The sequence below is a fragment of the Oncorhynchus masou genome, unplaced genomic scaffold (genome assembly GCF_036934945.1).
Source record: "Oncorhynchus masou masou isolate Uvic2021 unplaced genomic scaffold, UVic_Omas_1.1 unplaced_scaffold_7058, whole genome shotgun sequence".
NCBI classification, from domain to species: domain Eukaryota; kingdom Metazoa; phylum Chordata; class Actinopteri; order Salmoniformes; family Salmonidae; genus Oncorhynchus; species Oncorhynchus masou.
In genome coordinates this window covers 2,788-15,961 of record NW_027013522.1, presented here as the reverse complement: position 1 = coordinate 15,961, position 13,174 = coordinate 2,788, and the positions used below count along the sequence as shown (strand labels likewise).

At 44.0% G+C, this 13,174-nt stretch overlaps 1 pseudogene; it reads right to left on the bottom strand.

Annotated features, from left to right (window-relative positions):
• Positions 1–2,379: 2,379 nt before the first annotated feature.
• Positions 2,380–12,936, bottom strand: LOC135537068 (lysosomal amino acid transporter 1 homolog; annotated as a pseudogene).
• Between the last annotated feature and the right edge of the window lie 238 nt (positions 12,937–13,174).

Sequence of the window (13,174 nt, the reverse complement as noted above, 5' to 3'; positions counted from 1 at the left end):
TATATATATATATGATGCTATATATCTCTCTGTCCAACACTTAACTAGATTCATATTTACATTTTCACCAGGGACGACTCCTATGACACTAAGGGAATTCTATTACACTGGCCCAGGCTGAACCCGGGCAATGGCCCATCACGTCATTGGGTGAAATAGCGGGGGATGCAGGAGCGCCTTTCTCAAATCAAACAGTAATCTGAGCCAGTCGGTCATGACAACAAGGCAGCATGGTGCATCGTCACGATACATACATATATTTTGCATAAAATAAAATGTTTGAATATTCAAACTAGTTTTTATTGAGAAGGCAGAAAGTTAAAAATAATCAAAAGCAATCCCTTTAGCATGTGAAAACAGAATCCTACCCATCTTTCCACGTGCTTAATGACGTTATTTTTCTTTTGAGCCACCTTCACCGGCGACCAGAGTGGGGCACACCCAGGAGGCAGCCAGATTCCAAAATGAATACAATCACTTTTCACCCAGCTCAAACTCCTCCCACCGGGGTAACCTGGGCCAGATGAACAAACCCCTCACTGAAAGACGGAGGTAGAGAAAATCTGTGCTGTCAATCGACCAATCACATCCATGACACACCAACAACAGTGATGTGACCAGTACAAAAACGTAACCGAATCATTGGTCTCCCGTAGTTCTATTCCCTCATCATGACTCCATGTTACCAAGTTATGACACATCAACTTATAAAACAGTCAAATTTCCCACAAAACCTTGTTCCACCGCTTTCTGAACATGTGACTACACACATAGAAGACTGGGGTGTATTCATTAGTCACAACAATTTCCGTTTTGAGTAAACATTTTCCGTTTCGAAACGCTTACTCTTAAACAAAAATATTTTGCAACGAAAACGAGAGTTTCTATTGGACAAATTCAGGTAGGCCCCTTCCCCGTTTTGTTCCATTTGGTTCCTAATGAACACACCCCTGGACACAACTCCAAAATAAGGGGTGAACTCAATGCTCACGGCTGTGACTCAATACTGTTAAAAAAAAACAACTCCTTCCTTCCTTCGTGGACACTGAAAGTAAAATAAACTGGGCCAGAGGAGATAAGGAAAGGAGATAAGGAAAACAGGCTGTTCAGTTAAAACGGTTAGATTTCAGCCAAAGAACTGTTGGTTTTTAAAAGCAGCAGCCTTGAACACGTCAAACAGCCTTCGGCACTGCACTGCAGCAACACATTCATGTTAATATAATGTAGATGCAAGGCACAGGAGATCTGGCTTCACCCACTGGATTTTCACCATCTAAACACTGTGTAAACACTCCAAGCAATTTACCAACTTCTATATAGGGATTCAACTACGACAGAATCTGCTCATAGAACAAAACCAGGGTTTTTATAACTAATTCACCGCAAGTGTAAAATACATTACTGTGGGTGCAGCCCACTACTTTGCGACACACCAATTGTGCCAATGTATGACATTTTGAAACGTACATACAGGAACAGCCACTGGTGTGGTCCCCTACTGTACGGTCTACCTAGCCACTGGTGGTCCCCTACTGTACGGTCTACCTAGCCACTGGTGTGGTCCCCTACTGTACGGTCTACCTAGCCACTGGTGTGGTCCCCTACTGTACGGTCTACCTAGCCACGGGTGTGGTCCCCTACTGTACGGTCTACCTAGCCACTGCTGTGGTCCCCTACTGTACGGTCTACCTAGCCACTGGTGGTCCCCTACTGTACATTTAACATTACATTTAAGTCATTTAGCAGACGCTCTTATCCAGAGCGACTTACAAATTCTACCTAGCCACGGGTGTGGTCCCCTACTGTACGGTCTACCTAGCCACTGGTGTGGTCCCCTACTGTACGGTCTACCTAGCCACTGGTGGTCCCCTACTGTACGGTCTACCTAGCCACTGGTGTGGTCCCCTACTGTACGGTCTACCTAGACGACAACGCTGCGTGAACAGTTCAAAGTGTATTGCATATCTTATCCTGGAAAACACAAGAGCTCTAACCGTTGACAAACTAGACTAGAGCAATGTGAGACACTGACACAGCCAATAGGCCTGTAGCGTACGAGGAACCGGCATAGTGAATAGACCACATGACCCCCCCTTACAAAAAAATAGTTCTACTGAGATTACATTCCTCACATATAAAACGTCTGTAATTCACCTGTACTTCAGCGGAGGGAACATTGGTGAACCATCACATCTGTCAGATTAGTGCAGGGCTCCAGTCAACAGGGAGTTTCTCCAAGCCATCGTTCCTCTACATCAAATCAAAATCAAATCAAATTTATTTATATAGCCCTTCGTACATCAGCTGATATCTCAAAGTGCTGTACAGAAACCCAGCCTAAAACCCCAAACAGCAAGCAATGCATCTGCATTGCTTGCTGTTTGGGGTTGTTTAGGCTGATTTTCTACATATATCACATTGTGACGTCTACAGATGTAAAAAGGGCTTTATAAATACATTTGATTGATTGATTATGGAGAGGATTTCTAGAATTATCTTTTATTGTTCTCACTCTAGAACTTCCATATTGTTCTCACTCTAGAACTTCCATATTGTTCTCACTCTAGAACTTCCATATTGTTCTCACTCTAGAACTTCCATATTGTTCTCACTCTAGAACTTCCATATTGTTCTCACTCTAGAACTTCCATATTGTTCTCACTCTAGAACTTCCATAATGTTCTCACTCTAGAACTTCCATAATGTTCTCACTCTAGAACTTCCATATTGTTCTCACTCTAGAACTTCCATATTGTTCTCACTCTAGAACTTCCATATTGTTCTCACTCTAGAACTTCCATATTGTTCTCACTCTAGAACGTGGACAGTTCCTCCTCTTCACAGAGCAGAGGTTCTACTTCAGGAACGTTCATCTTCTTGCTGGTTTTAGCGGAGTGGTTGTTCCTATAGATGATGAACTGGGCGGTGACCTGGGAGAGTTAAGGCTCATTCACAAACACACCACAACAAGTCAACAAAATCCCAACACTTAAACAACAGAGAAAATAACACCTTCCCTTCTTTATTTTTGATCCTTTTTTGGTGAAATGATCTCTGAGAAAAAGGATACAAAGAAGTCTAGGAGGAGGACTCCCAGGCTGCCGATGAGCCAGGCCAGATGTTTGAGGATGAAGGCCTGTTTTGAGCCGCCAGAGCTGGTAGAACCACAATGACACTGAGCCCGTAGGTCCCGCTGCCCATCATGGCCAGGGCAAACAGCAGGTACGACGTGCCCTCTGTAGACTGCCGCTTAAACTGGAGACAGACAGGGAGATGTTACCGCCTAGACCTCAAAACCAACAGAGGAAATTGAAGATTTTAGGTTCAAAACATATTACATAGTTAATTATTCACCCCCATTCTGTTGTTACTTCTTAAATTGTACCCACTTTTTATTTTAAGAAGTTCCAAAATAATAATCATGCCTAACATATTTTCACAATGTTTGACAATGTGTTAGTATGCATGATTTGTTGTTGGTAAGTCATGCATGCTCACACAGACACTCACTAGATCAAAACGTGTGTTTGTGTACTGTGCTCTCCCCTTAGAACATCCCTAGGAACTGTTATCACATTGGGAGTGACAGTGAGTTCTCGGCAGCAGACACCAGTTCAGATGCTGTGACATCACTCAGCAGCAGACACCAGTTCAGATGCTGTGACATCACTCAGCAGGAGACACCAGTCCAGATGCTGTGACATCACTTAGCAGCAGACACCAGTTCAGATGCTGTGACATCACTCAGCAGGAGACACCAGTCCAGATGCTGTGACATCACTCAGCAGCAGACACCAGTTCAGATGCTGTGACATCACTCAGCAGCAGACACCAGTTCAGATGCTGTGACATCACTCGGCAGGAGACACCAGTCCAGATGCTGTGACATCACTCAGCAGCAGACACCAGTTCAGATGCTGTGACATCACTCAGCAGGAGACCCCAGTCCAGATGATGTGACATCACTCAGCAGGAGACCCCAGTCCAGATGATGTGACATCACTCAGCAGCAGACACTATTGTCTCTCAAGCCCGGTTCTCATTTTAAAAATTAAAAAGCATGTGTTACTCATTCGCCTCTTCTATTTTGGCCCCATCTACTTTGAGCCTTTCCTCCTCCTCTCACCCTCTCACTCCCTCACGTCCCCTAACCCTGCCATCCTGTTAAATCTTACCCCACCTCCCCCTCTCTCACTCCTCACGTCCCCTAACCCTGCCATCCTGTTAAATCGCACCCCACCCCCCCTCTCACTCCTCACCTCCCCTAACACTGCCATCCTGTTAAATCTTACCCCACCTCCCCCCTCTCACTCCTCACGTCCCCTAACCCTGCCATCCTGTTAAATCTTACCCCAACTCCCCCTCTCACTCCTCATGTCCCCTAACCTTGCCATCCTGTTAAATCTTACCCCACCTCCCCTCCATAAATCACCCATATATTGTCACTCACATTTTTGTAGAGCTGTGGAAAACGAGAGGAGAGGTAGAATATGGAGGCCAGGTATCCACAGGCATAACCAGAGATCTCCACACTGTTAGAGGCACTCTGAAGAGAGAGGCAGAAAGAGAGAGAGAGAGTCAGAGACAAAGAGAGAGACACACAGGGAGTCAGAGAGAGACCTACCTTGGGCTGACCATATCTGCATCGGGAAACTTTAATATGGCAGTGAATGCACTCAAAGAAAAAGCCCGCAGAGCAATGTATGCAATACAAATTAAATTATTCAAAATCAACATCCCAATTAAAATTTGGACTAAAATATTTGACAGTGTAATCCTACCAATAGCTCTTTGGGGGTTTGGGGCCACTCAATAAACTGAACTTTAAAATGTGGGACAAACATCCAATTGAAGCCCTACATGCAGAATTCTGTCGGAAAATCCTACAAGTCCAGAGAAATACACCAACTAATGCATGTAGGGCAGAATTGGGCCGCTTTCCAGTAATAATGAAAATACAGAAAAGCAATTTAAAGCACTTCAAACCCAAGAGCTGAGCCCAGAAACGAGCCCTCTCAGTCAGCTAGTGTTGGACTTCACCAACCAAGCTGACACCAGCACTGCTTCAAAAGAAAGAATTCCAATAAGCAAAATCATGAACCAATCAAAGGAATCATATTTACAACATTGGAAAAATGAAACAAAATCCCCAAACCGACTAAATTGCTATCTGACCCTAAACAGAGAATATGAATTGGCTGATTATCTCTATTCTGTCAGAGATACGAAGCAGAGACAGATCCTTACCAAGTACAGGCTGAGTGACCACCGATTGGCAATAGAAACCATCAGACATAAAAAGACATGGCTACCCAAAGAGGAGCGTGTATGTGGTCACTGCATGACAGGGAGGTAGAGACAGAGATGCACTTTCTCCTTTACTGTGATAAATATTCCTCACAAAGAGATTCATTATTCACAGAAATGACTACACATATTCCACATTTTTACAAATTGAACCCAGAGGAAAACTAAGAATACTCATGGGTGAAGGAGCAATGGCTCCTCTTGCAGCCAAATATGTATTTTCCTGCCATCGCCTGAGGGACACTGAATAATAACATCTGCATAGTAAGCAGTAACTTACTTATTGCTATTACTGTTATTACTATTGCTGTTTATCATTCCAAATGTGGGTGGTAATGGTAGTGATAACAGTTGAGTGATGGTAGTAGTATTCATAGTAATGATGATTGTAGTTGTTGTACTGATATAAAGGAGAAGATGACCATTATTTAGTAATAAGTTGTTATAGTTTTTGGGCGTGCAAAATAATTCAGCCCCTTTACTTTCAGTGCAGCAAACTCTCCCCAGAAGTTCAGTGAGGATCTCTGAATGATCCAATGTTGACCTAAATGACTAATGATGATAAATACAATCCACCTGTGTGTAATCAAGTCTCCGTATAAATGCACCTGCACTGTGATAGTCTCAGAGGTCCGTTAAAAGCGCAGAGAGCATCATGAAGAACAAGTACCAATAGCTCTTTATGGAAGTGAGGTTTGGGGCCACTCAATAAACTGGATTTTAAAATGTAGGACAAACATCCAATTGAAGCCCTACATGCAGAATTCTGTCGGAAAATCCTACAAGTCCACAGAAATACACCAACTAATGCATGTAGGGCAGAATTGGGCCGCTTTCCATTAATAATGAAAATACAGAAAAGCAATTTAAAGCACTTCAAACCCAAGAGCTGAGCCCAGAAACGAGCCCTCTCAGTCAGCTGGTGTTGACCTCACCAACCAAGCTGACACCAGCACTGCTTCAAAAGAAAGAATTCCAATAAGCAAAATCATGAACCAATTAAAGGAATCATATATACAACATTGGAAAAATGAAACAAAATCCCCAAACCGACTAAATTGCCATCTGACCCTAAACAGAGAATATGAATTGGCTGATTATCTCTATTCTGTCAGAGATACGAAGCAGAGACAGATCCTTACCAAGTACAGGCTGAGTGACCACCGATTGGCAATAGAAACCGGCAGACATAAAAAGACATGGCTACCCAAAGAGGAGCGTGTATGTGGTCACTGCATGACAGGGGAGGTAGAGACAGAGATGCACTTTCTCCTTTACTGTGATAAATATTCCTCACAATGAGATTCATTATTCACAGAAATGACTACACATATTCCACATTTTTACAAATTGAACCCAGAGGAAAAACTAAGAATACTCATGGGCGAAGGAGCAATGGCTCCTCTTGCAGCCAAATATGTATTTTCCTGCCATCGCCTGAGGGACACTGAATAATAACATCTGCATAGTAAGCAGTAACTTACTTATTATTGCTATTATTGATTGCTGATTATCATTCCAAATGTGGGTGGTAATAGTAGTGATAACAGTTTAGTGATCATAGTAATGATGATTGTAGTTGTTGTACTGATATAAAGGAGAAGATGACCATTATTTAGTAATAAGTTGTTATAGTTTTTTATTTATTTATATTTTACCTTTATTTAACTAGGCAAGTCAGTTAAGAACAAATTCTTATTTTCAATGACGGTCTAGGAACAGTGGGTTAACTGCCTGTTCAGGGGCAGAACGACAGATTTGTACCTTGTCAGCTCGGGGGTTTGAACTTGCAACCTTCCGGTTACTAGTCCAACGCTCTAACCACTAGGCTACCCTGCCGCCCCACGTTGAAGTGGTTGTGTTTCCTCCACTGTGGCCCTCCTGATCCTCCCCAAGTTCATCACTGACAACAACCCCTCTGCCAACACTCATTTTCCATAATTTGATTTTATATTTATTACATTTCTACTATTGACTGTTACCATTTTATTGTTATTATTTTTGTATTTAATTAATTTTATTATTTATTACCATTTTATATTATTATTTGCTATCATTTATAATATAACAACAATATATATTGTATACATTGTTGCTTTGGCAATATTGACACAATGTTTTTCATGCCAATAAAGCAGCTTGAATTTGAGAGTGAGAGTGAGAGACACAGAGAGAGAGAGAGACACAGAGAGAGACACAGAGAGACAAAGAGAGAGACACAGAGAGACAAAGAGAGAGACAAAGAGAGAGAGAGAGACAGAGAGAGAAACAGAGAGACAGAGAGAGAGGCAAAGAGAGAGAGAGAGAGACACAGAGAGAGACAGACACAGAGAGAGACAGAGAGTGTCTCTCTCTCACACACGTCACCTGAGTGTTGGCGGAGGGGTTGTTGTCAGTGATAAACTTGGGGAGGATCAGGAGGGCCACAGTGGAAGCCCCGCACCACAGGAAACACAACCACTTCAACGTGGGGCGCTCTGGGGGAAGAAACACACACAGTGTTGCTGCCCCTCCTGGTTTTGTAGAGGTGACCTGTTTCAGACACACCTGTGTGTGACATTGAGCTACGGAGAAAGTAGGGAAGGGCTTGAACAGGTGTGGCAAGACCTCCCTCTCTCTTTCTGTCACTCAAATCAGTCTTTATTGACAGATACATACCCACAACACAAAACACACACACACACACACACACAGACTTGTGTAGATGTACTGTTAAGTAATCCAATATGTCTTCATTTTGTGTTCCAGCCCTCGGCTGCAAACTGGAATAACAAATGGGCTTTACAAGGTGAGAATTTGTCAGTGATCAACTTTTAGTAGAAACTAGCAATTTCACTTGACCACAGTCATGTCAAACACATTAGGCATGGATAACTGGGCAGAGCTATTAGCATTGTCTATAGGGAATACATCTAGCATATTAGTGAGTACACAGACTGGAGTACACTATAGCACACTAACTACAATACAAGGAACAACGCTGATTACTTTTAGATGAGTTGTTCTTTATCTTGTAGTAGAGGAACTGGGAGATGAGCAGGAGATCAGTGAAGATGTAGAACACTACTGTCACAATCTGAGAGAGAGAAGAGAGAGAAGATAAGACATGATTTTGACGACAGTGGCACCCTCTGCAGGTAGGCATAGGTAAGGGTCAGGGAAAGGCGTAGGTAAGGGTCAGGGAAAGGCGTAGGTAAGGGTCAGGGAAAGGTCAGGGAAAGGCATAGGTAAGGGTCAGGGAAAGGCGTAGGTAAGGGTCAGGGAAAGGTCAGGGAAAGGCATAGGTAAGGGTCAGGGAACAGCGTAGGTAAGGGTCAGGGAAAGGTCAGGGAAAGGCATAGGTAAGGGTCAGGGAAAGGTCAGGGTCATTGAAAGGCATAGGTAAGGGTCAGGGAAAGCCGTAGGTAAGGGTCAGGGAAAGCCGTATGTAAGGGTCAGGGAAAGCCGTAGGTAAGGGTCAGGGAAAGCCGTAGGTAAGGGTCAGGGAAAGCCGTAGGTAAGGGTCAGGGTCAGGGAACGGCGTAGGTAAGGGTCAGGGAAAGGTCAGGGTAAGGGAAAGGCATAGGTCAGGGTCAGGCATAGGTCAGGGTCAGGGAAAGGCGTAGGTAAGGGTCAGGGAAAGCCGTAGGTAAGGGTCAGGGAAAGGTCAGGGTAAGGGAAAGGCATAGGTCAGGGTCAGGCATAGGTCAGGGTAAGGGAAAGGCATAGGTCAGGGTCAGGCATAGGTCAGGGTCAGGGAAAGGCGTAGGTAAGGGTCAGGGAAAGGCGTAGGTAAGGGTCAGGGAAAGGTCAGGGAAAGGTCAGGGTCAGGGAAAGCCGTAGGTAAGGGTCAGGGAAAGGCGTAGGTCAGGGTCAGGGAAAGGTCAGGGTCAGGGAAAGCCGTAGGTAAGGGTCAGGGAACGGCGTAGGTAAAGGTCAGGGAAAGGCGAAGGTAAGGGGTCAGGGGAAAGGCGTAGGTAAGGGTCAGGGAAAGGCGTAGGTAAGGGTCAGGGAAAGGCGTAGGTAAGGGTCAGGGAAAGGTCAGGGTCAGGGAAAGGCGTAGGTAAGGGTCAGGGAAAGGCATAGGTAAGGGTCAGGGAAAGGCGTAGGTAAGGGTCAGGGAAAGGCGTAGGTAAGGGTCAGAGAAAGGCGTAGGTAAGGGTCAGAGAAAGGCGTAGGTAAAGGTCAGGGAAAGGTTAAGGAAAACATGCCATTGGGATACAATGTACCTAACTAACTCCATTCACAAACCAGATGAAACAAAATGCTGAGTGTTTTAAAAATATGCTTCAATGCAGCTGTGATACAGTGCATCATGGCATGTCTGGGCAGAGAGTGCTATGGCAATGCCTCTGCCCATATTCATACAAGAGCAAGTTGAAGTTGTGCCTGTTGATAGATACCTGGATGGGCAGCTGGCTGGTCAGGACACAGCCTATTAGACTGCTGAGGTCCCCACTGAAGAGGAAGAGCAGAAAGCCAAACGACATGGCCTCCTCCACTTTACCATTGCGATAAGCCTCATAGACTTGCCTGGGGGGGAGAAAGAGAGAGAAACAGATACAATGGAGGAGGAGAGAATGGGGAAGAAAAAGAAGAGACTGGTGTGATGTAAACAGATACAGTGCCTTGCGAAAGTATTCGGCCCCCTTGAACTTTGCGACCTTTTGCCACATTTCAGGCTTCAAACATAAAGATATAAAACTGTATTTTCTTGTGAAGAATCAACAACAAGTGGGACACAATCATGAAGTGGAATGACATTTACTGGATATTTCAAACTTTTTTAACAAATCAAAAACTGAAAAATTGGGCGTGCAAAATTATTCAGCCCCTTACTTTCAGTGCAGCAAACTCTCTCCAGAAGTTCAGTGAGGATCTCTGAATGATCCAATGTTGACCTAAATGACTAATGATGATAAATACAATCCACCTGTGTGTAATCAAGTCTCCGTATAAATGCACCTGCACTGTGATAGTCTCAGAGGTCCGTTAAAAGCGCAGAGAGCATCATGAAGAACAAGGAACACACCAGGCAGGTCCGAGATACTGTTGTGAAGAAGTTTAAAGCCGGATTTGGATACAAAAAGATTTCCCAAGCTTTAAACATCCCAAGGAGCACTGTGCAAGCGATAATATTGAAATGGAAGGAGTATCAGACCACTGCAAATCTACCAAGACCTGGCCGTCCCTCTAAACTTTCAGCTCATACAAGGGAAGACTGATCAGAGATGCAGCCAAGAGGCCCATGATCACTCTGGATGAACTGCAGAGATCTACAGCTGAGGTGGGAGACTCTGTCCATAGGACAACAATCAGTCGTATATTGCACAAATCTGGCCTTTATGGAAGAGTGGCAAGAAGAAAGCCATTTCTTAAAGATATCCATAAAAAGTGTTGTTTAAAGTTTGCCACAAGCCACCTGGGAGACACACCAAACATGTGGAAGAAGGTGCTCTGGTCAGATGAAACCAAAATTGAACTTTTTGGCAACAATGCAAAACGTTATGTTTGGCGTAAAGCAACACAGCTCATCACCCTGAACACACCATACCCACTGTCAAACATGGTGGTGGCAGCATCATGGTTTGGGCCTGCTTTTCTTCAGCAGGGACAGGGAAGATGGTTAAAATTGATGGGGAAGATGGATGGAGCCAAATACAGGACCATTCTGGAAGAAAACCTGATGGAGTCTGCAAAAGACCTGAGACTGGGACGGAGATTTGTCTTCCAACAAGACAATGATCCAAAACATAAAGCAAAATCTACAATGGAATGGTTCAAAAATAAACATATCCAGGTGTTAGAATGGCCAAGTCAAAGTCCAGACCTGAATCCAATCGAGAATCTGTGGAAAGAACTGAAAACTGCTGTTCACAAATGGTCTGCATCCAACCTCACTGAGCTCGAGCTGTTTTGCAATGAGGAATGGGAAAAAAATTCAGTCTCTCGATGTGCAAAACTGATAGAGACATACCCCAAGCGAGTTACAGCTGTAATCGCAGTAAAAGGTGGCGCTACCAAGTATTAACTTAAGGGGGTTGAATAATTTTGCACGCCCAATTTTTCCGTTTTTGATTTGTTAAAAAAGTTTGAAATATCCAGTAAATGTCGTTCCACTTCATGATTGTGTCCCACTTGTTGATTCTTCACAAAAAAAATAGTTTTATATCTTTATGTTTGAAGCCTGAAATGTGGCAAAAGGTCACAAAGTTCAAGGGGGCCGAATACTTTCGCAAAGCACTGTACTTAGATTAGATGTCTCTCAGAACCTGATAAAATGTCTTTGCAGAGCCACAGACTTTCTCCTTGCTACGGTAATAAATCATTTGTGGGCTATTTGATCTTTTATGGGCTCCCAAGTGGAGCAGTGGTCAAAGGCACTGCATCTCAGTGCTTGAGGTGTCACTACAGACCCTGGTTCGATTCCAGGCTATCACCACCCATGATTGGGAGTCCCGTAGGGCAGCGCACAATTGGCCCAGTGTCGTCCGGGTTTGACCGTTGTTGGCTGTCATTGTAAATAAGAATTTGATCTTAACTGGACGTGCCTAGTTAAACAAAGGTTACATTTAAAAATGGTAAAATCTGTCATGTGTATCACCACAACACCAAATGCCAGATACATTTGAGACCGCAGCTGTTGGTCACAATATCTGTGATCAGCTATTTTTGTTTGTATTATAAATACAAAACTACTTTCCCCTTAAAGAGAACGCATTCCTAACGCAGTGGTGAACAACTTACGGTAGAGTAGACAGCAAGAAACAGAACATTGAAATCAGCCCGATGACTACGCTCCAGTATTCCCACACATTCTCCACGCATTCCTCAAACAGGTAGAGGATCCAGGGCGTCCCGTTAGCGCACAGTGGCCGACCCAGCACGGGGGAAGTCAGGTTAGCGGCCACGTCCGCAGTCCTCCCCGGGAAGCGGGGCATGGGGGCGACTATGTCCGTGTCCCTCTGCCTCCGTGGAAGAATCCGAGCGCGATGATGTGGAAGTGTTCGTTTGTTGACACCAAACACTGACCGCCCTCGAGCCCACCACACCTAGGCTACAGGTTGGCAAACGAGCGTGTGGTGATGTCATTTGATGAGTCTGCAAGATAATATACACATGGTCATTGACATAATTACGAATTGGCTGGGGAAATGTGGAAGAGTGGTGTCGGTTGGGGAAAGAAATACAATTCATTGTTACTATGCTTTTTCAGCAACGACATGCACGCACCAGACAACTCTGATACAATGTTGATGCTTTCTCCATTTAAGAAAACATTTGCATATTGGTAATAACCTTTTGTTGGGGTCGCATAGGTCTACAATGCTGCAATTTGATCGTCTTATAAACAGAAGCTATTCATTGATGTGGTTATCGCTTCTCATCAACTGGTTGGACCAGCCATAACAGGCACAGACCAACCAACGTTGTCAACAAATCAAATGCAGCCTATAAACTCTCACCGGATGCGTTGATTTCTCGACCTTCGTGTTACTGTGCGACGGCTCTCCATCTCAACTCGGCTGCCGTTATGTTTTGATTGAGCGATATATTCCGCTAAGCTATTTAATTTCCCATAATTGTATTATATTGTAAACGATTAATTATTCTCGCCCACTCCTGTCCTCCGAAATGGCATCAAATGTTTTTTTTTCACTTCCGCATTTTCTGGAGAAAGCGCAGAACTGAGGACCACAAGGATAAGGACGTAGCACCATCTGCTGGGTGTTATGTCGCGGTGTGATACATCCAGTCAAATATAATTGTATTATTTTGTCATATGCATCGAATACAACTGGTGTAGACTACCGTGAAATGCCTCCTTACGAGCCCTTCAACAATGCAGAGTTTAAAAATAAAATAGTAACACAAGAGGAGTAAAATA